Consider the following 24770-nt stretch of genomic DNA (forward strand, 5'->3'; position numbering starts at 1 on the left):
GTGAGTCGTCAAAGAAGCTCACACTGTGGATGAAGAAGACCACCGTGAAGTAAGGCCGACACAGCAGGTGTTCACGTAAAGCATTTCGACATCTTGTTAATAAAATTAATAAAATGTTGGAGAAGATTGGGTATGAGTTAGTGTGTGATGTGCCATCGGGTACTTGTATCTGAAGGGTAAGAGGGATTCTGAGGAGTGGCGGATGGAGTGAGATGTTCGGCGAAACTGGGTGAGATGTTGGCGGAGTTGTTAATACCTTAATCTTCAATTTATCAGAAATTTTTCTTAATGGTTGACTTATCACAGTAGGTCCTTGTGGCCACTGAAATAGTTCTTCTTGATTAAAAAATGGATCAGTGCTTCGGACTACCAATTTGCTGTTCCTAGTTGCTGTTACCAAAACAACAGAGCCATCACAGTAGTACGGTTGGGAGACTTATGAGGTCAAGCAATGCATTGGGGTGAGTCTCTAGATGATGAAAATGTCGTAGGGACAGAGTATTTCTCATTACATAAATAGGATGTTTTCACCTAATGTTGGATCTGCCCTTTCAATCGGCTCTAAAATAGTAATTGCCGTTTCCTTGTCGGGGTTTGATTGAGCTTGACTCATGATACCTGTCATTCCTCAACGGGGCTACTATGGCAAGAAATTATATACCTCGAGTACTTGAACAAAGTGCTTGTACGTGGACGGCAAAATAATGTAAAAAATTACCATCTGCGTGTTACCAATACCTCTAGTCTGCTAAGACTATAAACTAGTTAAGACTGATGTATAAACTTGGGATCACCCCGGTGCATTTTAACTTGATGATCTTTCTCAATATTGGTAAAAAGGAGCTACTAGTATGTCTAGACCTTCCATGGAATGATTGGATCTGGAGTCGGTATCAGGGGAATCGGTAGACCACAGGGCAGAGTTTCAGACTTTGTCTTCTTCCGGTTATTGGAGACGCCCCTTCAGGGTGCACATGTCGCCTGCTGTATACCCAAAATCTGAGTGGCTAGACGAAAGTGATGTTTTTGCAAATCGGAAGTTAAATAATGGAGCAGCAATGATCAGAGATTATATAGCTCAAATATTCGAGCAAAGTGCTTGTACATAAAAATTGACACCTTCGTTTACACCACCACCATGCAGACATGTAGAATGAAAAAATGTTAAGCCATCACTACGTCAAGCAAGGCTATGGAAATGTGGCTGCAACAGATTTTAGGTTCTCATTTTGTCTAGCTACCCATTTGCTATTGTGTAGCGTGTAAAATCTTTTATTTCTTTAATCAGGCATTTAATTTAACTTTTATTATTCAACTCATTTCCACTAGTTATTCAAAATTGCATGCTAAAAGTACATGTAATAAAGATTAATTTTAAAACTTTACAATAAGTACTTACATATAGCTATCTATAACATCACTGCTTTTACATAATAGTGCTTTTCGAAAAAAGCCACAAAAATTTGGTTCATTATCAAAAAATTCTCCAAAAATAATTCTACGCATTTACCCACAAGAGTTGGAATTAATACATAGTACGAGTGAAAACCAAAAATTAAATTGAATTAATACTCTTATGTAGTAGCTTTGGTTTGGTGGGATTTTTACGAGTACGATAGTGATATAAGCCGTAATGCCTCAAAAATGTTGACCACACTCACGCATTATTGTAATGTGAATTTAAATTTACACTTGTACATATGTACATATGTATGTAGGTACATAGCACACACCAACATATACACAAACTAAATCGTATATCCTTAAACACTTTCACGTGAAATAACCCTACTCACCATTTTTATATAACTTGGCACAGTGGGACTGATAAAAATCTCAAATTTCATTACGATGTACTAAAGCGGTTAAAAGAAATATTAAATTAAATAATTTTAAACATGATCCCTGTGGAAAGACAATTTATATTTTGACGTCATAAGTTATTTTTAATTAAAGATTTTAGCTAAGTGAGTCAATGAAAGTGATTGTAGGAAAAATTATATTATTTAAATAATACATTTAATGCAAAATGTTGCAACTGGTTTGTATTAGAAAATATTATGTAATTGGCAATTTATATTACCGCTATCAGTTGGGGATATATTGATTTTGACATTCCGTTTGTAATACATCGAAATGTTGGTCATTGTCGCCCAAAATTTATATTCTAAGATTATTTTGTCATGTCCGTCTGTCCGATTTTTTTTTTGGTAAATTTTTTTAGTGTCAACACATTTATTGGTTGTCGATTATTTTAAAACAATATAAAAAAATTACTGCAATACGCAATACAGAATTTTTTATGGCCGAGGGACATATATAGGCGATTTTGGTCCATATAAAACTTATTCATTCCGATTTTAATGGAGACACTTATATTTTTAAGAGAATTATATAATTTAAAGTAACATTCTGAATGGGGCTTTATATGGGGTTAGAGTCAAACATGGTCCGATTTTTTTCAAACTTAACAACGTGGTATTCAATACTAACTTGTACCAACTGCTACATAATCAACATATTTATGTATGTTTGTTAATATAATTTTTCGGGAGGCCTTTTGTATGAGGGTTATGTGGGAAAAAAGTGGGAAGTGGGCGTGGTATTGAAACGTTTTTTATAAAGATTAGGGTGATAGGAGGATGTATAGTACATCAAATCCGAAGAAATACACCTAGGACACTACCGGGCCTGTTGTGCGCTCCTTTTCATGAAAAAAAAAAAATTGTTCACTGTTATTTTTCAGTGTTCAGAAAATCAGTTTCCTGGACTTAATTCCAAAGAATTTTCCAATTAGTGTTAGTCAGGAATGTTATTTCCGGAATAACAACACTTCCAAGATACTTGGATCTAACTTCGACGAATGCTTGACAGTGGCAAAGAAAGTGCTCCAGAGTTTCACTGCCTTCTCCCCATGTTTTACATTCGTCTGAATCCGCACGTCCAATTTTGTATAGATGTGCTCAGAATACGTACCATCAAACTAACTTCAGACTTGCTCATTTAGAGGAGATTTCTCGTCTTGTTCTCATCAAGGTCAGCCCAAGAGGCCTTATGGGATTCTCTTACCCATATTTTTAATTCAACTTCAGAATACGTACCATCATACTAACTTCAGACTTGCTCATTTAGAGGAGATTTCTCGCCTTGTTCTCATCAGGGTCAGCCCAAGAGGCCTTATGGGATTCTCTTACCCATATTTTTAATTCAGCTTTTGTTGCGTCGAATGGTTTTGCGTTTGTCAGGTTAATTACCTCGAGCTCCCTTTCCTTTAACGCTATTACATTCGCCCTTTCGTTGCCGACTACTCCTGAGTGTCCTGGTACCTCTGGGAGAGTATTCAGTTACAATGCAATACGGTCTTAGTTTTAATTCTATCATCTGATATCGCCCTAATTGCCTTCTGGCTGTCGGTGAATATATTAAGGGCCGTGGGCGCCATATTTATTCTAATCCAATTTACACATTCCGTTATTGTCGGACTTCTGCCTGGAAGCTTGTGTTATGATTGGGTAAACGGTGGTATATTTCTGTTTCTGGGTCTTCAATATAAAAACCCAGGCCCACTTTGTCTCCCAATTTAGAGCCTTCCGTGTAGCAACGGATACCTACTGGTATTTGCTCTAAAGTTCCGCTTGACCAAGACATTCTATTTTACATCAGCGTTTCAAAGTTTCCGACATATTCTGTGTCTGGTATGCGATCAGGCACGGCCGATGATTGTGTATAACCTTCCAATGTGGACAATATACATTAATGACGTGTACTATAACCGCTTTTTGCCAGTTCGCCTAAAGTAAAGAGACGTTCGGCTGTAAGTGCCGCCTCATATATTAAATATGTTTCAATGGGTGGAATATCTATAGCGCTTTGGTTGAAGTAGTACACGGTTAAAGAATGTACATTGAACTCCCTGTAGTAGTTTGATATTATACTTTTTTACAAAGCAGTCCACCAGATTATTGAAGCATAAGCTAGAATTGGTCAAATTACTCTTTTATAAAGCCAATTTGTCATAGTTGGGCTAAGACCCCATTTCATGCCTATAGTTCTCCTACATATCGTCCAGCACCGATGTGCCTTGTTGATCATATCCTCTATGTGGTGTCTCCATTTTAATTTCCGGTCGAGAATTACACCTAAGTACTTAACTTAACTCGGTTGAACCCAGCTCAAGGCCGTATTCAGAGCCTCCTCGGCTCTTCTACACAAGTAATTTGGATCCTTTTCCTTTAAAAGTATTACGACATCGCCTGCATAGCAGACAGGTTTGAAAAAATAATATAAAGTTTGATACCCATTTGACCCAAGTGACTACGAGAAAACTACTTGTCATAACATCGATATTGAAATAAAATTCGTATAAAAAAATATTTTCACAATTGAAATCGATTTGGCTCCCGAAATCAGCAAAAAAAAACGTTATATTAATACTGACTTTTTTATGATCCACTGTACAGCACAATAGTTTGTTAAGGCTTTAACCCAAAAAATTTGAATTAACTAAAATTTTACACACATAAAATACTTGTTTGTGGTATTAAAGGATATTTGTTTTTTTTTCAGAATAACACATACACAACTAGTACAACAGCAAAAAAAGGAAAGGTAGTAAATTTACAAATACACAAAAAACATTTTTATAGGCTTGTCACCTGCATTTCGTTGCTGGTCATGTTACAAAAGTATGATGATAAATGCGTTGACATTATTTAAAAATGTCTGTAGTCAGCGTAACGATGGTAATATCGTTCGTAAAAGCGTTGGCGCTGGTGATGATGACGACGATAATAATGGTGGTGTTGTAACAACGCTAGAGTCCTTTGAAGTTTACTTTTTTTGAGGGTTTAAAAGGTAAAATCGTATAATTTTTTATAAATTTACAAGTTCTGTTTTTTTTTTAGCTTTCATAAAAAATTTTATTTTTCACTTTTAACTTTTTGACCGCTTTTTCTCGCCTACATTTAGTATTTCAGTTAGAAGTTCCTTTTTCAAACCATTATTCCTTTATTACAGACATTAAAATGATTTTATCTCGCCATCAGTTAAGGTTCGTCACTTTTGATTAATGATGATGGAAGGCTGGTTAAAAGCTACAACGAAAAGGCAAGACAATAGCAATAGAGGCGATTCTAGGTATATATGTGTATAGCGGGGCACAGGGTTAGTTTTAAAAGCTGGACTACTAAATAATCCTGGTCTGTGTATGTTTGTAATTTTTGCTGTGCACGGCACAACATAAAAAATGTTCAACGTGTTTGAAACACTATGACCTTTAGGTTATTTGGTAACTGGATTAATAACAGCGAAAGTTTATTGTCGCACATCAATTTTGTTAAAACAATTGTAAATTTTATACACGTTTCTTTGCTTTTTTTTCCTTTTTTCATTAACTTTGTTATAAATGCTTTTTTTAATTTGGTTTTTAACACTTTTTAATTAAAAACATTCAGTTTTTTTGCCAACATTTAGCAATTTTTACATTTTTGTTCTCATTTTAAGCGCTTGAGGAAGATGTTTTTTTTTCAATTTAACGAACTATTCTCTTCAAATAGAAATTCTTAATTAATTTCATTTCAACGCCACAAGAAACATTTCACTTGCATACAATTCATTTACTTTTCAGATACATTCATACTTAGATACATACATATGTACATCGTTACAATCATACATTAGACACCCACATAGAAATGCATACATTCGCACTTTTTGTGGTATTTCGTAAAAAAGCAATCATCACTAATATTTGCACATCCCAGCTGTTTTGCAAGGGGTCGTTGTTTCTCTTTTGGGCCAGTATTTGATTAACATTTTTTTTTCGGATATCTTGACACGTATTTTCATTTTCCACATTGTTCCTTTAGTGTTCCAAAGACTTTTCATTACTTATGTCTGTACTGCAAATTTTTTTTATGTTATATCTTAAAAAGCAGACTTTTTGTAATCTGATGCAAAGCCTTTTATCCACTTCCTATAAAAAGGATGTTGTTAGAATACCTATTTCTGTAACTTAGAGGAACCCTAATTTCTAAATCACTACTTTAGTCCCACTATCACGAACTGCAGGGCAATACTTAAACTTGATTGTATATGTATGTAAGTGTTTTATGTATGTATAATGTTGAAAAGAATTGAAGATATTTGTAGTTAGATAACATTCATTGGGTGAACCAAACACTCAATATTTGCATACATCCAACATTTCATGGAAACAATTGTGTGTAATAACATAGTGGTGCTAACTAGGACGGACTGAAGTCACGAATATAGATCCGATTTAAACAATGAAGTCAAGAATATACCATAGACCAGATAAATGGAACATACAATACTTTTGACTATTAACCTTACATAGACTAATATAAATTGTTGACTGTAGACTAGACTAGACTGTAAAAGTTTGTCCATGTGTCTGTTTAGACCATAATAGGCCATGGAATAGAAACTCACTTTGGAACTATGTTAACTATGTACATGACATGAACGTAAATCTCTTATACATAGGTCCAGGGTATCGGCAGACAATTAAAAGTGTTACATTATCGAATCATATTCCATAAAATAAAGAGTATTTCGGAAGGTTCCCCTATATACATATAAACTTTAATAGTTTTAAATTATTATTAATATGAACATCAGGGTGATTTTAGGAGTAGGGCCTTTAATGAGAACTTAAGATAATTATGAATCGAGTTCTTTCGAATTTTAACAGGTAACAGTATTGTATAAGCTGAATCTTAAATACCCATCATCAAATGCATTAATGTTGTAAATTAATGTTATTAAAAATTTATTGACAGTATACTGATCTTCTGCAACAGGGATTACATTGAAGCTATACACCTTATATGAGGGATAGGGTCAAGTATAAGCCGATACAGGTAAGGAGATTTTGTTTTCTGTAAGTTTTATATAGTTTGTGTTGGTTGGTTAATATTTGTATATATATTTTGGGTCCTTATTAAATTCTAAGACGATCCAGCCATGTCTGTCCTTCCGCCCGTCTGTCTGTCTGCCTGTCTGTTGAAAGCATGATACAGTCCGAACGGAAAGAGCGAGAAAGTGGAAATGTTCCACAAACATTTTTTATGGGTAAGGTTTGTTTGGTATTGAATGGGCAATATCGGTCCACGTTTTCGCAAAGCCCCCATACAAAGCCTCCCGAAAAACTGCTTTAACAGTCATAACTGTATGAATGCGAGTATAGCGTTGAAATTCGACATAAATAGGTTTCATATGAGCTAAATTCTCTCTACCGAATTTTATGAGGATCGGTCCATAATTTATCTTACCCCCATATAAGGCCTCCCTCAGAAAATGACTTTAACGCTCACCACTGCCTTAAAAATAGTATAGCGCTAAAATTAGACATAAGTAAGTTTCTTATGAGCACAAACCTCTCTACTGAAATTTATGAGGATCGGTCCATAATTGACTCTATCCCCCATATAAGACCTCCTTCAGAAAATGACTTTAACACACATTACTGGCTTAAAAATGCGAGTATTCTTAGCTATTCGATATACAGAAGAAAGTTTCTTACAAGCCAAAATCTCTATACCGAATTTTATAATTAACCCCGATTGACCCCCGATATATGTATGTTCATGGTTTAAAAGTTGGATAAAAATATATTGTTTTTAGAAGAATTGACTTTAGCCCTATGTCAAATATCAACCTAATGTTTATAGGGGAGCATTCCATTTACGATATACGGTTTGATGGTGGATATATATGATTCGGCATTGTCGAATATAATACTCTTACTTGTTTATATTTAATTTAATAGCTATAATGATATATTTAAGCGAGTTAAAGTAATTATCTGTAAGGGACCATACATGGGGGATTGGGTCAATTACACAGCCCGACAAAATTTGAAAAAAGTCGAAACCTCTCCATCACATCTGGAATTTGAGATATAGTGTCCTGAAATTTAAAAAAATACATTTTTTGGCACTTTTTTAAACGTTATATAAATCGCCAAGACAACTTTATTTATAAAATGTTTTATGCCACCTAAAAGTCCCTTCTGTCATCTTTAAAATAAAGGTTTATCATCTGGCTTTCTTCTTTTTTCTTCGAGATATCTACACCCAAAGCTTGGCATTCAGTATATTCATGGTTTATACCCCACTTAACTACAGTAAGAAGGGTATTATGCTTTGTAAATATTGTTTTTGACGATCAAAAATATTGTATCCACACCTACCTGAGAATTTATCAATCGACTCAAAATCACTTTCTGATTCGATTTAACTATGTCTGTCCATCCGTCAACTTCAACGGATAATATCTCAGCAACTAGAGAGCAGATTGTTAAACAATTCAAAAATATTTTTAAAGAAAAATTTTTTTAAAAATTGCAATATATAGATTGTTCGTATAATATAGGCGAAATGTATGAAAGAGTTCAGTTTTTGACAATTTAGTGTTGTATAAAGCTTTATGTGATGATATCTCGAGGAACAAGGAAGATATATATGTAAGATGTTAAGCACATATTTTAAAGCTGACAGAATGTACTTTCAGATGGTATACAACATTTTATAAATAAAGTTGTCTTGGCGCTGTTATAACGTCTCAAAAAGGTAAAAAAAATGTTTTTTTCAAATTTCAGGACACGATATCTCGAATCTCAGATGTTACGGAGAAATTCTGAGGCCAGATTTAGATTCAGCTCAATCCTTTAGAGTAGCATACTTTGGTCTATGGGTTAAAAATGTATCGGCCTGTGTTATAAGATTTGGTAGAGATACCGAACCTCATTAAATTTGGTACGGAGATTTCATAAACAATTTGTTTGTGACGATTTTTTCGCTGTACTCGCATTTTTGAGCGTTAAAGGCATTTTCTGAAGGGGAGCTTATATGGGAGGTATGGTGAATTTTAGACCGATCCTCATAAAACTTGAAAGGGACATTTCGGTTCATATAAGAAGCTATTATTAGCTTTTTGACGCGTTAAAATCGTTTTTTGAAGGGGACCTAATATGTGGGGTGGGTCAGTAATGAACCGATCAACATTAAATTTGACAGAGAGATTTTAGTTCCTGTAAAACTTATTTACATATGTCGTATTTCGTTGCTATATTAGCACATTGAAGAATGTTTTAGCGTCAAAGTAAAAAAATTTAAATACTACTTTTAATTTTAACACATCTGTAGCAATATATTCGTATGAAATTACTTCATTAAATGTTGCTTGTTTTGCACTGAGTGTTGGCAACATTTCCACTATTCATATGCATTCACAATTCACAGTTGATTCTTCTTTTTTCCCTTATGTTGTTGATTATTGGATTCTAATACAACATCAAAAGTTCATTATAAATAACGATTGCAAGGATACCAATATCGTCCATGCAACCACACGCACTTACAATCGTACAAAACTCGCTAGGATATACGGAGTATTAGAAATGTGTTTTAGCATTGTTATTGCATTGTGAACCAATACTCAGTGGGATACTTGTAAGAATTCTTTTTCGATTATAAATGTTTTTTAATTACTTATTTAGTAATTTTTTGTAATTTATAATATAAAAACACTTTTAAACAGAAATTCTGAAGAGCTTTTCATAAGTTACGTACAATCGTCACAAACGTTTTCCAGCAGCTTGTACCCAGTCACCGAGGTTTACCTCTAGCCTAGCTGACTATATATTTTAACATGTTTTAGTCCTAGGTGGAAGTCAACCATTACTCCATAAAGTACAAAGAGACAAGATATCGAAGTGGTTTACGTGAACACCTGCCGTGTCGGCGTTATTTAACTGTGGTCTTTTTCAGCTACAGGGTGAGCTTCTAGGACAACTCTCTACCGTCCCTTTCTATATTTTACACGCAGATTGCAATTTGTCTACATGTTTTTGCCGGTCCATGTACAAGCACTTTGCTCAAGTAGTCGAGCTATCTAATTTCTAACCATTGCTGCCCTGTTGCTTAACTTCCGAGATGTAAAAACGCCACTTCCGTTTACAACCACGCAGATTGGATGGCCTCTATTGAGTCGGCAATAGCACCTCATTCATTCGACACACTCATAGAGAACAACATCCGGTACACTTACTCTAGGTATTCGGGAGGGCAATATCCCTACATTCATCCTTAATCCTACTCCTCTGTATGAACTTATCGAGAACTATATACTTTACCGAGCTTCAGTCTTTTAACGTTCTCCCCGAAAGGACCTCTTCAATAAACGGGACAAGATTCTGCCCTGTGAGCTACCGGTACCCGTGGTACCAGATTATGTCATTCTGTGGTTCGACCCCATGTCAAGTCATTCCAAGGAAAGGTTAGGTTTGATCATTACCAGTTTATAGTTCCAGTAGACTAGGATACTGGTAGCACCTCTTTTCCCGGGATTGCAATCACACCAAGATGGGTTCTTTCATCAAGGTAACATGCTCAATGGAGAAAGTACAAAGAGACACGAATGTCGAAGTGCTTTACGGAAACTAAAGTGACCACTGTTTACACAAAGAGTACCTTCGTGACGACTGATGAATCAGAGCCAACCAGATGGTAAGACATTAGTTGAAATTACTGTATTTTTCGAATGTGTTCACGCTTTGTCGAACTGTTGGGTTCTGACTTACTTCCTTCGTATATGTTGGAATATATTTTATTTTAAGATGTAATATCAATCAAACCATATAAATTTATGTCAAAATCATGTTTAAATATTGAATATTGAATTAAAAAAAAAAAACATTATAAAAATTTAAAAAAAAAATGAACAACAAGTTAAAATAATAAATTACAGTCTCTAAATTGTTTTTGTGCTCTTAAACAAAAACACTTAAAATGTCGATGCATATTAAGTGCAATTTTAGTTTTATTAATTAAATTATTAATGAAGAAAAATTAGTTTTCATTTAATTTCTGATGCTAAGAAAAGCTTTTTAAAGTTTTTTGCTTTCATTTCCTTTTCCCCATGTAATATTGAACAATTTATTTATATTTATTACCCAATAGACTTTGCTTCGATACAATAAGCATTGAACAAAGCTATTAAGAGGGGGTTTTTAATAGGTTTTTCTACGAGGGTAAACTTTTAAATTGATGAATGCAACTTAGTAGTTTGGTATGAACAGGCGTATGAGTATTATTATAGATGCAATAAATTACGGACTTTAGAAATATTCCTCACTATCATAAGAGTATACTTGTTATTATAAATACATATTACTCATACGTCCAGTCGGTTAATGAACATAAATAAAATATAAGCCTCCTCGACTAAGTAATAAAGTAAAAGGTAATCTCAAACTTTGAGGAAATTCCATAAAATTTGATACACGTGTTTCCTCTGCCACAAAGATCCTACTGAAAATAGTTAAAATCGATATCGTTTAAACGCTCATATTCGTATTATTATTGGCTTTTTGAGGGGATGTTATTATAATTGACATAATTATGAGCTAAAAAGTCGTTGTTTGCAATTTCATGAATATGTCCAAACAAAAAAGTACCAACAAGTTGGTATTTAGAGTACAATAAAAAGCACTAACTTAAAAACAGACAAACTGAATAAAACCTTATAAGATCAGAATGCTTTAAACAAGTAGTCGAAGTTATAAAAAGGATGCAAGGGTAATATTTATACACAAACCAGGGAAAACAAACTATGCGACACCACAGTCCTGTTGACCGATTAGCCTTGCGTCCTTCCGATTTTAAACCTTGGAACGGATAGTCGATAGTATGGTTAAAAGCAGTATACCAGACAAAGACCTTAAATATAAGCAGCATGCTTATGTAAAGAGGCGATCGATGGAAACCGCTTTAAACGAAGTTGTCCATTACATAGGTGAATCCTTCGATAGCAAACTGTATACACTGGCGGTATGCATTGACATCGAAGGCGCCTTCAAAAACGTGCGCACTGATACTCTAGTCCAATCCCTAGACCAGTTTTATGTTGACCGGGTGCTCCGTAACTGTATCAACTACATGCTAAGGAACAGATTGATAAGCTGCGAAATGTACGATATAACTATTAGGAAAATGGTATTTCGCGGTATACCACAGGGTGGCATTTTGTCACCTTTACTCTGGGTTACCACGGTTAATAGTCTCCTAAGGACCCTAACCGAGAAAGGACTTAGACCTGTCTGCTATGCAGACGATTTCGTTATACATTTAAGGGGAAAGAATCCAAATAACTTGTGTAGAAGAATACGACCTTGAGCTGGGCTCAACCAAGAGTCCTCATTGTTAACCCCGCGAAAACGGAAATCTTTCTTTTCACAAGAGGATAGGATCAACAAGGCACATCGATGCTGGGCGATATGTAAGAAAAATATAGGCATAAAATGAGGTCTTAGTCCTACTATGGCAAACGGGCTTTATAAAAGTGTAATTAGACAAATTCTAGCTTATGATTCAATAATCTGGTGGACTGCTTTGGATAAAAAGTGTAATATCAAACTACTACAGGAAGTTCAGCGTACATGGTACAAGTAGTGCCATGTGTACTACTTCAACCAAGGTTCTGGAAACGTTGCTAGATATTCCACCCATTGAAACATATTTCAAATATGATTCGGCGCTTACAACCGAACGGCTCTTTAATTTAGGCGAACCGGCCAAAAGCGGTTATAGGACACGTCATCAATGTATACTGGACACATTGGAAGGTTATACACAATCATCATACCAGATACAGAATATGCCGGAAACTTTGAAACGCTGATCCCAGATAGAATGTCTTGGTCAAGCCGAACATTAGAGCAGATACCAGTAGGAATCCGTTGTTACACGGATTCCGGGACAAAGTGGGTTAGATCCAAGTATCTTGGAAGTGATGTTATTCCGGAGATAACATTCCTGACTAACACTGATTAGAAGATTCTTAGAAATTATGTCCAGGAAACTGAGTTTCTGAAATCTGAAACATAATTGAGTGAACATTTTTCTTTTTTTTCATGAAAAGGAGCGCACAACAGGCCCGATAGTAGACTAGGTGTATTTCTTCGGATTTGAGTAATATACATACTGCTATCAACCTTACCTATAATAAGGACACGCCTACTTTTTATATAGAAAATATATGCGAGTCAATTTTACAAATTGTTTTTAAATGTATTACAATTTTTACCATAATTTAATATATAAAAAGCGCGAAAATCGAACAACTTTTTTATTTCGGCTTTTGTCGTTCCAGATTGGAAAATTGTGACACTATGCAATGACAACGTAAGGTGTTGTTCTTTCTTTGCTTTGTTTTTTTAAACAAGCAAGTGCAACAACAAAATTTTCCGTATGATTATATGTGTTGTTGTTGCTCTATCTCAGCTTGCATGAAATATAAAAATGTTTGATGATATTTTCAGAGGTTGTCTCGGATTTTTGCTCATATCTCCTTAATATATGAACCGATTTTGCTGATTTTAAATAGGAAACTTCTCGAAAGCATGTCTGAAATAATTGTTTAAGATTTGGATCCCGAAGATATCTGGGGTCTTCGGAAAATTGATTTCAACAAACATACAGACAGACGGACATAGCTTAATCCATACCGCTATCTATAAGGACTCGGAATATATATATATAGGGTCGGAAAATTATATTATAGAACTTACAAATGGAATGATAATCTTTCAATACCCTTATCACAAAGGTGAAGGGTATAAAGATATTAATTTGTTCCTAACTTTGGCAGCTAACCCACGTATTAAACTATTTAAAATAGATGTACATACATGAATGAATATACTAAAAAGCATTAAATACACATGTCTCCCTTGAGTAACAAGAGCTCACATTGAACTTTAACTTTTGAACAATATAAATTTAACAAGAATCATGATGATGAAAAAAAAACAACTTGGAACAGAGAACACAACGAGTAGTATTACCTTCAATAAACGGAAACATGCAGGGAAACCAAAAACCCCAAAGATTAAATAATATATGTATGTATAAAAAAAGTATTAAAACTGCAACAGAACCCTAACTAAAAGAAGAAGGGAGAAAAACTACTTACTGCGCCATGCATTTGTGATTGGTTACGAAATTCAACAGAACCACCTGATGAACGTCTGGGTTTAGTCATATCCAAACGTAAGATGCCAGGCTTAGGACGACGATTGAATGGTGGCTGCTGCTGTTGTTCACTACTTAAAGAACCTGTTGAGGCAAATGCCAGGGGTGAAGGTGTTGTTGATGTGGTGGTTGGAGTAGAAGTAGAGACTGGAATCATGGTTGAAGGAGCAGTAAAGGTAGATAAGCGTCGTCGTTGTTGTGGTAAAATTTGTGCTTGCTGTGGGACTTGTTGTTGTTGCTGCTGCTGTTGCGCCAATTGTTGCAGTTGCCTTTGTTGTGTTTGCTGTTGAATTTCTTGCAAAACACCTTCAGGATCCTCAAAAAAGTTTTGTTTCTTCATTTTTGCTTGAGTCAAGATTAATCGACACTTTTTAACTGCAACCACCAAACAAACTTTACTTAACGTTTACGTTAATAGTTTCATTTAAAGTGTTTTTATGAATTGTTTCTTTTAAAATTTTCAAATATCTGTTTATTTTAAAGTTTTTACTTAAAACGCGAACACGTCCGTTGGCCACCGTATTCCTGGTAAGACTATGACTATGTATTCAAACAAAATAATAAAATAATAATTGTTTGCTATTCAAGTGGAAGTAAAAACAAAAAAAAATGTATAAAAAAGAACACAAATGTTCTATTACTATTAAAGCTTATCAACATACTAACTCACACACACTGAAACAAACAAACAAGCATTTACTAACGTATATGTTTAATGAGGGGATAGTCTTAAAAGATTTTGCTAAAGAATCAGAAGGCAGGGTGTTGAAAATGGGAGTTATAGTTAGTTAGTTAGTTAGTTAGTTAGTTAGTTAGTTAGTTAGTTAGTTAGGTTAGTTAGTTAGTTAGTTAGTTAGTTAGTTAGTAGTAGTTAGTTAGTAGTTAGTTAGTTAGTTAGTTAGTTAGTTAGTTAGTTAGTTAGTTAGTTAGTTAGTTAGTTAGTTAGTTAGTAGTTAGTTAGTTAGTTAGTTAGTTAGTTAGTTAGTTAGTTAGTTAGTTAGTTAGTTAGTTAGTAGTTAGTTAGTTAGTTAGTTAGTTAGTTAGTTAGTTAGTAGTTAGTTAGTAGTTAGTTAGTTAGTTAGTTAGTTAGTTAGTTAGTTAGTTAGTTAGTTAGTTAGTTAGTTAGTTAGTTAGTTGTTAGTTAGTTAGTTAGTTAGTTAGTTAGTTAGTTAGTTAGTTAGTTAGTAGTTAGTTAGTTAGTTAGTTAGTTAGTTAGTTAGTTAGTTAGTAGTTAGTAGTAGTTAGTTAGTTAGTTAGTTAGTTTAGTTAGTTAGTTAGTTAGTTAGTTAGTTAGTAGTTAGTTAGTTAGTTAGTGTTAGTTAGTTAGTAGTTAGTAGTTAGTTAGTAGTAGTTAGTTAGTTAGTTAGTAGTTAGTTAGTTAGTTAGTTAGTTAGTGTTAGTTAGTTAGTTAGTTAGTTAGTTAGTTAGTTAGTTAGTTTAGTTAGTTAGTTAGTTAGTTAGTAGTAGTTAGTTAGTTAGTAGTTAGTTAGTTAGTTAGTTAGTTAGTTAGTTAGTTAGTTAGTTAGTTAGTTAGTAGTTAGTTGTAGTAGTTAGTTAGTTAGTTAGTTAGTTAGTTAGTTAGTAGTTAGTTAGTTAGTTAGTTAGTTAGTTAGTTAGTTAGTTAGTAGGTTAGTAGTAGTTAGTTAGTTAGTTAGTTAGTAGTTAGTTAGTTAGTTAGTTAGTTAGTTTAGTAGTTAGTAGTTAGTTAGTTAGTTAGTTAGTTAGTTAGTTAGTTAGTTAGTTAGTTAGTTAGTTAGTTAGTTAGTTAGTTAGTTAGTTAGTTAGTTAGTTAGTTAGTTAGTTAGTTAGTTAGTTAGTTAGTTAGTTAGTTAGTTAGTAGTTAGTTAGTTAGTTAGTTAGGTTAGTTAGTTAGTTAGTTAGTTAGTAGTTAGTTAGTTAGTTAGTTAGTTAGTTAGTTAGTTAGTTAGTTAGTTAGTTAGTTAGTTAGTTAGTTAGTTAGTTAGTTAGTAGTTAGTTAGTTAGTTAGTTAGTTAGTTAGTTAGTTAGTTAGTTAGTAGTTAGTAGTTAGTGTTAGTTAGTTAGTAGTTAGTTAGTTAGTTAGTTAGTTAGTTAGTTAGTTAGTTAGTTAGTTAGTTAGTTAGTTAGTTAGTTAGTTAGTTAGTTAGTTAGTTAGTTAGTTAGTTAGTTAGTTAGTTAGTTAGTTAGTTAGTTAGTTAGTTAGTTAGTTAGTTAGTTAGTTAGTTAGTTAGTTAGTTAGTTAGTTAGTTAGTTAGTAGTTAGTTAGTTAGTTAGTTAGTTAGTTAGTTAGTTAGTTAGTTAGTTAGTTAGTTAGTTAGTTAGTTAGTTAGTTAGTTAGTTAGTTAGTTAGTTAGTTAGTTAGTTAGTTAGTTAGTTAGTTAGTTAGTTAGTTAGTTAGTTAGTTAGTAGTTAGTTAGTTAGTTAGTTAGTTAGTTAGTTAGTTAGTTAGTTAGTTAGTTAGTTAGTTAGTTAGTTAGTTAGTTAGTTAGTTAGTTAGTTAGTTAGTTAGTTAGTTAGTTAGTTAGTTAGTTAGTTAGTTAGTTAGTTAGTTAGTTAGTTAGTTAGTTAGTTAGTTAGTTAGTTAGTTAGTTAGTTAGTTAGTTAGTTAGTTAGTTAGTAGTTAGTTAGTTAGTTAGTAGTTAGTTAGTTAGTTAGTAGTTAGTTAGTTAGTTAGTTAGTTAGTTAGTAGTTAGTTAGTTAGTTAGTTAGTTAGTTAGTTAGTTAGTTAGTTAGTTAGTTAGTTAGTTAGTTAGTTAGTTAGTTAGTTAGTTAGTTAGTTAGTAGTTAGTTAGTTAGTTAGTTAGTTAGTTAGTTAGTTAGTTAGTTAGTTAGTTAGTTAGTTAGTTAGTTAGTTAGTTAGTTAGTTAGTTAGTAGTTAGTTAGTTAGTTAGTTAGTTAGTTAGTTAGTTAGTTAGTTAGTTAGTTAGTTAGTTAGTTAGTTAGTTAGTTAGTTAGTTAGTTAGTTAGTTAGTTAGTTAGTAGTTAGTTAGTTAGTTAGTTAGTTAGTTAGTTAGTAGTTAGTTAGTTAGTTAGTTAGTTAGTTAGTTAGTTAGTTAGTTAGTTAGTTAGTTAGTTAGTAGTTAGTTAGTTAGTTAGTTAGTTAGTTAGTTAGTTAGTTAGTTAGTTAGTTAGTTAGTTAGTTAGTTAGTTAGTTAGTTAGTTAGTTAGTTAGTTAGTTAGTTAGTTAGTTAGTTAGTTAGTAGTTAGTTAGTTAGTTAGTTAGTTAGTTAGTTAGTTAGTTAGTTAGTAGTTAGTTAGTTAGTTAGTTAGTAGTTAGTTAGTTAGTTAGTTAGTTAGTTAGTAGTTAGTTAGTTAGGTTAGTTAGTTAGTTAGTTAGTTAGTTAGTTAGTAGTTAGTTAGTTAGTTAGTTAGTTAGTTAGTTAGTTAGTTAGTTAGTTAGTTAGTTAGTTAGTTAGTTAGTTAGTTAGTTAGTTAGTTAGTTAGTTAGTTAGTTAGTTAGTTAGTTAGTTAGTTAGTTAGTTAGTTAGTTAGTAGTTAGTTAGTTAGTTAGTTAGTTAGTTAGTTAGTTAGTTAGTTAGTTAGTTAGTTAGTTAGTTAGTTAGTTAGTTAGTTAGTTAGTTAGTTAGTAGTTAGTTAGTTAGTTAGTTAGTTAGTTAGTTAGTTAGTTAGTTAGTTAGTTAGTTAGTTAGTTAGTTAGTAGTTAGTTAGTTAGTTAGTTAGTTAGTTAGTTAGTTAGTTAGTTAGTTAGTTAGTTAGTTAGTTAGTAGTTAGTTAGTTAGTTAGTTAGTTAGTTAGTTAGTTAGTTAGTTAGTTAGTTAGTTAGTTAGTTAGTTAGTTAGTTAGTTAGTTAGTTAGTTAGTTAGTTAGTTAGTTAGTTAGTTAGTTAGTTAGTTAGTTAGTTAGTTAGTTAGTTAGTTAGTTAGTTAGTTAGTTAGTTAGTTAGTTAGTTAGTTAGTTAGTTAGTTAGTTAGTTAGTTAGTTAGTTAGTTAGTTAGTTAGTTAGTTAGTTAGTTAGTTAGTTAGTTAGTTAGTAGTTAGTTAGTTAGTTAGTTAGTTAGTTAGTTAGTTAGTTAGTAGTTAGTTAGTTAGTTAGTTAGTTAGTTAGTTAGTTAGTTAGTTAGTTAGTTAGTTAGTTAGTTAGTTAGTTAGTTAGTTAGTTAGTTAGTTAGTTAGTTAGTTAGTTAGTTAGTTAGTTAGTTAGTTAGTTAGTTAGTTAGTTAGTTAGTTAGTTAGTTAGTTAGTTAGTTAGTTAGTTAGTTAGTTAGTTAGTTAGTTAGTTAGTAGTTAGTTAGTTAGTTAGTTAGTTAGTTAGTTAGTTAGTTAGTTAGTTAGTTAGTTAGTTAGTTAGTTAGTTAGTTAGTTAGTAGTTAGTTAGTTAGTTAGTTAGTTAGTTAGTTAGTTAGTTAGTTAGTTAGTTAGTTAGTTAGTTAGTCTTGAAAGGTATAAGACATGACACGTATCAGTCATTGTGATCAAGAGACATGTTGATCATAAGCGAATTTTTCCCGTTATTTGCGATTTTCTGAAACAACATTTGCTTAATCAATAAAAAACTTTTAAGATCGCCTTAGTACATTCGTACGTATATTATTGTATACATATCTTATAATACGTGTGTGTTATTATCCTTTTACTATCCTTAGTACTTTATGTGATAATGTCAGCAAGGACAGTTACACTCACATAAACACGCCTACTTGTTGTTGTTGTGGTCGTTGCTGCTGATGTTATTGTCAAACGCACTTTTTATACATTAAAAGCTTTCTGCCTCAAGTAAATGTATGTGTAAGTGTTTGTACAGTTTGTATCCTTCTTCACTGACATTAACATGTTGCTGTTAAACGATGTTGATGATGATAATGATGGTTATAAAGCAACACATAGTTAGACCGAACATTTTAACAAAAATATGACAAAAAGCAACAGCTTGTTGTTAAATAAATATGTTGGACTTTATAGTTGTAGTTGTCCTAACATTTAAATAGATACATACAAAAAACATGCGTGTCTCGTTGTTTTAAAGGACGAAGATGAAAACAAAAAAAATTAATAGAAAAAGTCACAAAGTGTGGTCATAAATAGGCGTTAACGGACGCCATGTATTCTTGGCGCTAAAACGTGGAATATGCAGAGTAAATTATATTAAAATGTTGTTGTTTGGACAAATTAAAAACGTCAAACATTTTTCAGAATTTTGCATTTTGACACATTTTATGACCGTTTTAGTGGTATATGGTTTAGCTGTCGCCTTTTTTTTGCAACATTGCCAAAGGATATAAAACAAGCATATGGGATAATAGTTTAGTTACTTATAAAAATGTAAAAATTTATAAATAAAGGTGACAACTTCGGAAAATAATCTTAAATTTCCATTGAATATTCTTTTTTAACAAATAACATCTTTACGATGTGATGTTGTCAACTAAATGTTGGCTTGTTATTGACGATAAGTAAAGTAATCTGACATTCCTAAACGGCTTCTTTGATCGTTATAAAATTGAACATGGCCAACGGGTATTCGGTTCCTGGTTGTTAGTCAATTATTGCAATCACTGCACCACTACTTAGCTATTTTATTGCACCGCAAATATACAATTTTGTGTAAAAAATAATTAAAAATCCCGGATTACATAAAATGAGCAAACAAAATATCAATACACACAGAAAACAGATCGATTGGAAATCGGTTACCATGATAATTATTTAGTTAAATTAATTAAAATTGTATCGCTGTTATTGAAAAACTGTATACTTAACTGATTTTCTATATTCAGTATTAAAAAACAATAATACTAATCGAATTGTGGTTTTAACGATTTCTAAATCAATAATTTGAACTGAATTGTATCGGTTATTAAATTCATTTGTCAATTCAGTAAATGCAGCCGACTTTTATTTAGGATTAAAACGTAAGAACATCAAATATTAGTCGCTACAACCGAAAAACAGTAGAAAGTAAAAAATATTGAGCACTGCAACTAATTATTAATTGAAAAAATTATTTAAAATTTAATTACGGTTAAAGGAACCAAATTCGATGTTCACAACCGATTAATTGGTAATTATAGTTGACGTATACAAAAATAAATAAAATAAACGAATTTATTATTTTGAAAAAAAAAAGAAATTTGGATTAAAAAAGGTAATGTTTGGTGTATTTTATATCTTGTAATCTATCTTGTGTTATTTTTCTATAATTTTTAATCATTTTACAGCAGCGGAAAGGCGTGGAAAGATAGTGTTCCTTTGAAAATGTTGAGCAGAATCAAGAGCAAAATCCCTGGTACATAAATGCTATGTTTATTACCATGAAAATCTCAAAACTAAAGGGGAGGAGTTATTTTATATTTATACGTTTTGTAAGTTTATACATATTTATATTTTATTGTAAATAATTTACACAAAATAAATATATTTTTAAATACACATAATCCACAAATTGTTTTTCTATAAATAATATTTCAGTTCCTAATACCAATAATTTCAATCCAGATTACCGAATAATAAATAAAAATACTTGTGTACACCATATATTCAGTAATACTAACCGAATTATACAGTAATTACAATCGAATTTTGGGATAGTTGTTAGAACCGACTGAATTCGATTGGAAACAAATTCGGTTATCACAACGAATCTGTTTTCTCTGTGTATCTATAAGGGTAGGAAAATTCTATTGTGGAAATTATAAACGGAATAACAAACTTATATGTATATTACCTTCTCACGAAGGTTAAGGATATAATCATATTTCTTTGGAGCCTAAGAAAATAATTTTGATATAAATAAGAAATAATTTAAGGTTTTTAAAACAGCTTTCCGATTTGTGACCTTGCCTTTGGGATTTGAAATTTAAATCAAAATTATGTTCAAATAATAGAAACATTTTTGAAACAAGTAAGAGTGTTATATTCGACTATGCCGAACCTTATATACCCACCATCAAACCGTATGCCGTAAATGGAATGCTCCCCTAAAAACATTAGGTTGATTTTTGAAATAGGGCTTAAGTCAATAATGGACACATCCCTTTCGCATTAACAAAATATTAATTTTTATAAACAAAATATTTTTGTCCAACTTTTAAACCATGAACATATATGTATGGGCGGTCATAAATCCTCATAAAATTCGGTAGGTAGATTTGATCGTGAGATACTTACTCTTATATCGAATTTCAGCGATAGACTCGTATTTTTAAGCCAGGAATGGGCGTTAAAGTCATTTATTGAAGGGTAGGGGTAGGGTTATTTATTGATCGATCGTCATAAAATTTGGCAGATATAATTTGACTCATATGAAACTTATTTATGTCGAATTTCATAGCTATACTCGCGTTTTTAAAACAGTTATGAAAGTTAAAGCAGTTTTTCGGAAGGCCACTTGTATGGGAAAACGCGGACCGATATTGCCCATTTTCAACACCAAACAAACCTTATCCATAAGAATTATTATTTCTCTAGCTTTCTCCATTCGGACTCTATCGTGCATTCAACAGACAGACGGACGGACAGACAGACATGGTTAGATCTTCTTAGAATATAATAAAGACCCAGAATATACATCGAGGGACTATATTCAATAGTCTCTATCTAAAATAATACAAGTTTTCAGGAGAGCAAAAAAACTGTTTATTTCGCTAGTTCGTGAAGATTTTTTAATTTTTTCTTTTACAATATATTTTTACGACCATATTCTAAACCATTATATAAAAAGAATTTTAATTTTTGCATTATCAAAATCAATAAATATTATATTTTATACAATTTAATGGAGGAAAAGAAACCAAATTGTTGAAAAAGCAACAGATTATAATGTTTTGGTCCAAAATCAATGTTATATGGTTAAACACGACAATAAAATTGATTTAATTAGTATCATAATGAGCGATATCTCAAAAACTATTAGACCGATTTTAAATATTTTGACGGATTTGTGTTCAGCATGTCCAAATTATTAAGAAGACTTGTTTTGCAACAGAAAATTATCCAAAGGGATCGAGTTTGAAGCAATTTTTGGATAAGATAGAGAGTTTTGCATTCAGAATTTTTCTTTTTTTAAGATAGAGAAATTTAAAAAATGCTATAAAATTGCCAAAAAATATTTTTTTTTCTTTGAAATTTATATCACTGATGCGCGATAGTTTGCTGAATATTTTGCCATAAAAATCTCATTTTCATAAAAATGACAGATAGCAACTATTGAATATAGTCCCTCGATATACTCTTGCGGATCTATTATCAATATTTCGATGTATTACAAACGGAATGACAAAATCAATATGGGGAGTATATTGATTTTGTCTTTTTTGATGATGGGTATAAAACTAGGATATCTATTCATGCCCAAGGTAGTGCAAAATTTTAAAATTTAATTAATTTTTTTCCTAAAATGATTTCTATGTATAAAATTGTTGTTAAAATTTTAAGTTTTTTTTAATGACAAAAAACTTAATTGTAAACACGCATATAAATATTTTACATAGACCCTTAGGGTATGTCAACTTATAGAGACATTTATATCAAAGCATTTGTTATTGGTCATCATCGACTTTATAATAACCTACTTAAACTTTAAATTAATATGAACGATTGTTTTATTTATTGATACTGCATACCTTCACCGAAATATTTCCACCGGTTTCATATTTATCAAATATCGACCATTTGCTAAAGATCTGAGATATTCAAAAACCTCCCAAACCACTAGTAGACCCATATTATGAACTTAATATCATAGGGCGACAATATTGAATTTCGATCAATCTCCAATCTCCTGCCTATGTTCAACCAGACTTTTGACAGAAAAATTTGTGGCAGTTCCTTATATCGTAAACAAAAAAAAAAAATAATTCACACTTGCTTTCATATTTAATGGTAGCGCCCTTTAAAAATAGACAACATTTATTTCATTATGTGTTGTTTTTATACTTAAGTATTTATTTATTTTAAATTTTAATGTATTTTATTGCTTAACAAAAAAAAAAAAAAAAGAAAGAAAGAAAGAAAAAATAATAAACGCTACTTAAAGGCTGCGCCTTATACACTTTCTTTGCCTACCTACCGACTATGCTTCCGTTTCCCGTTTATGTGCTGGCAAAGACTAAAGTTCTTTGTGTTTTATAAAACCATCTCAAACACGCTTTATTGTATTTTTTTTGTGTTTTCTTAAACGGGAAACATTACTTGTGGCATTTTAAAACCTGACAAGCACCTGAGTGTCGCATGTCAAACAAACAAAAGGAAGAAACTCCCCAATAACATTTTGCCTTTCTTGTTTGACGGTCTGTCCGTCCGTTATTCATTTACGGTTTTCACGTGTTTATTTACCATGAATATGCCTCTTTTTGGGGGGGAAATTGTTTATATGTATGTGTATTCGGGTGACTATGTCATTGTCGATGTTTGTATGTGTACTTACCTATATGTGTGTAGTTTTAAATGTCCTGTAGTTCAGAGTCACTGGTTCGAACTAATAATTTTGTTTATTATTTCGGTTACATCAGGTCCCGGAAAAGCTTTGTGTTTGGAAGACAAATTTCGCCTATTTAGATAACAACTACTTCGATTACAAATGGTCAACTGTTTTTGAGACAGACTACTTTTTAAATATCAAATTTCTTGGAGATAAAACTGATCGAACAAATTTGAATAAAACAAATACTGTATAATATGAATACATTGACTTGTTATGAAACTGCTGGGATATTTGTGTGAGTGGGTGGCAAGGTCGCACTTTATTATTATTTTTTGGGCATATATATTATATAAAATAATTATATGCTCGTAAATAATTTTTAGTTAATTTTTTTGGGTTTTTTTTCACAATGACAAAAACCACTCTAATGATTTGAAGCAAAAAATTCAACAAAATGAGAGCAACAACTTTTTTTTGCACACATGGCACAGTGGGACAGAAATACATTTTGAACTTGCTAAGTCCGATTCTCATATGTAAAGATTAGGGAAGCCAATTCGGGATTTTAAAATAAATACCGGAGTGTCGATTTCGGTAGCCCAGAATATCGAATTTCATCTCTATACTGGTATTTTATGAGCTTTAAAGTCCTTTTCTGAAGGGAACCTTTTATGCGGAATAGGATTAATTTTAGACCGATCCTCACATTTGGTAGAAAGTCTTTGATTGTTATAAAAATAGTTTTAGTTTTATGAGCCACAAAAACATATTATGAAAGAGACTTAAATGGAAGCGATCTTCATAAAATTTACTAAATTTAAATATTTTTCCTATAAAAATGTCGAATTTCGTTGTTATGTACATATATTGATATTACTAATTCAGTTATGAGGTAAGATTAATAATAGGTGCCTGCCATATATGGCAAAACTGATTCTCGGTTCTTGTAAAATTCTGAGTCAATTTAGTTGTGTGAGCTGTCTGTCTGTCTGTGTAAAACACTCTTACGTTAAAACTAAACGAAAGTAATCAACCAAATTCACCGATATTATTAAGTATTGTCCTGAACAGTTTGGTATTGAAAATCAGAAAAATCGGTTTACAATGTCAAAAGTTATGCGTAAAAATTTCCGACTACCTCGAAAAAAAATTAAGTTTTTGCTAAATTATTAAGAAGTTTTCTCAGAAACTATCAAAGATATTTCGATGAATTTTATCACACGTAATTGTTTTATGTTCAAAATCATTACATTCGATGCAGAAATTATTTTAGCCCCCATACAAATGTACATATTAATGGAAATTAATTTATTGTGAATAATTCCCTAAAATATATCGGCACCAACACAAAATTA

The sequence above is a fragment of the Lucilia sericata genome, unplaced genomic scaffold, assembly GCF_015586225.1.
Source record: "Lucilia sericata isolate MDLA Ls3-8-SP2 unplaced genomic scaffold, ASM1558622v1 Contig000559F_arrow, whole genome shotgun sequence".
NCBI classification, from domain to species: domain Eukaryota; kingdom Metazoa; phylum Arthropoda; class Insecta; order Diptera; family Calliphoridae; genus Lucilia; species Lucilia sericata.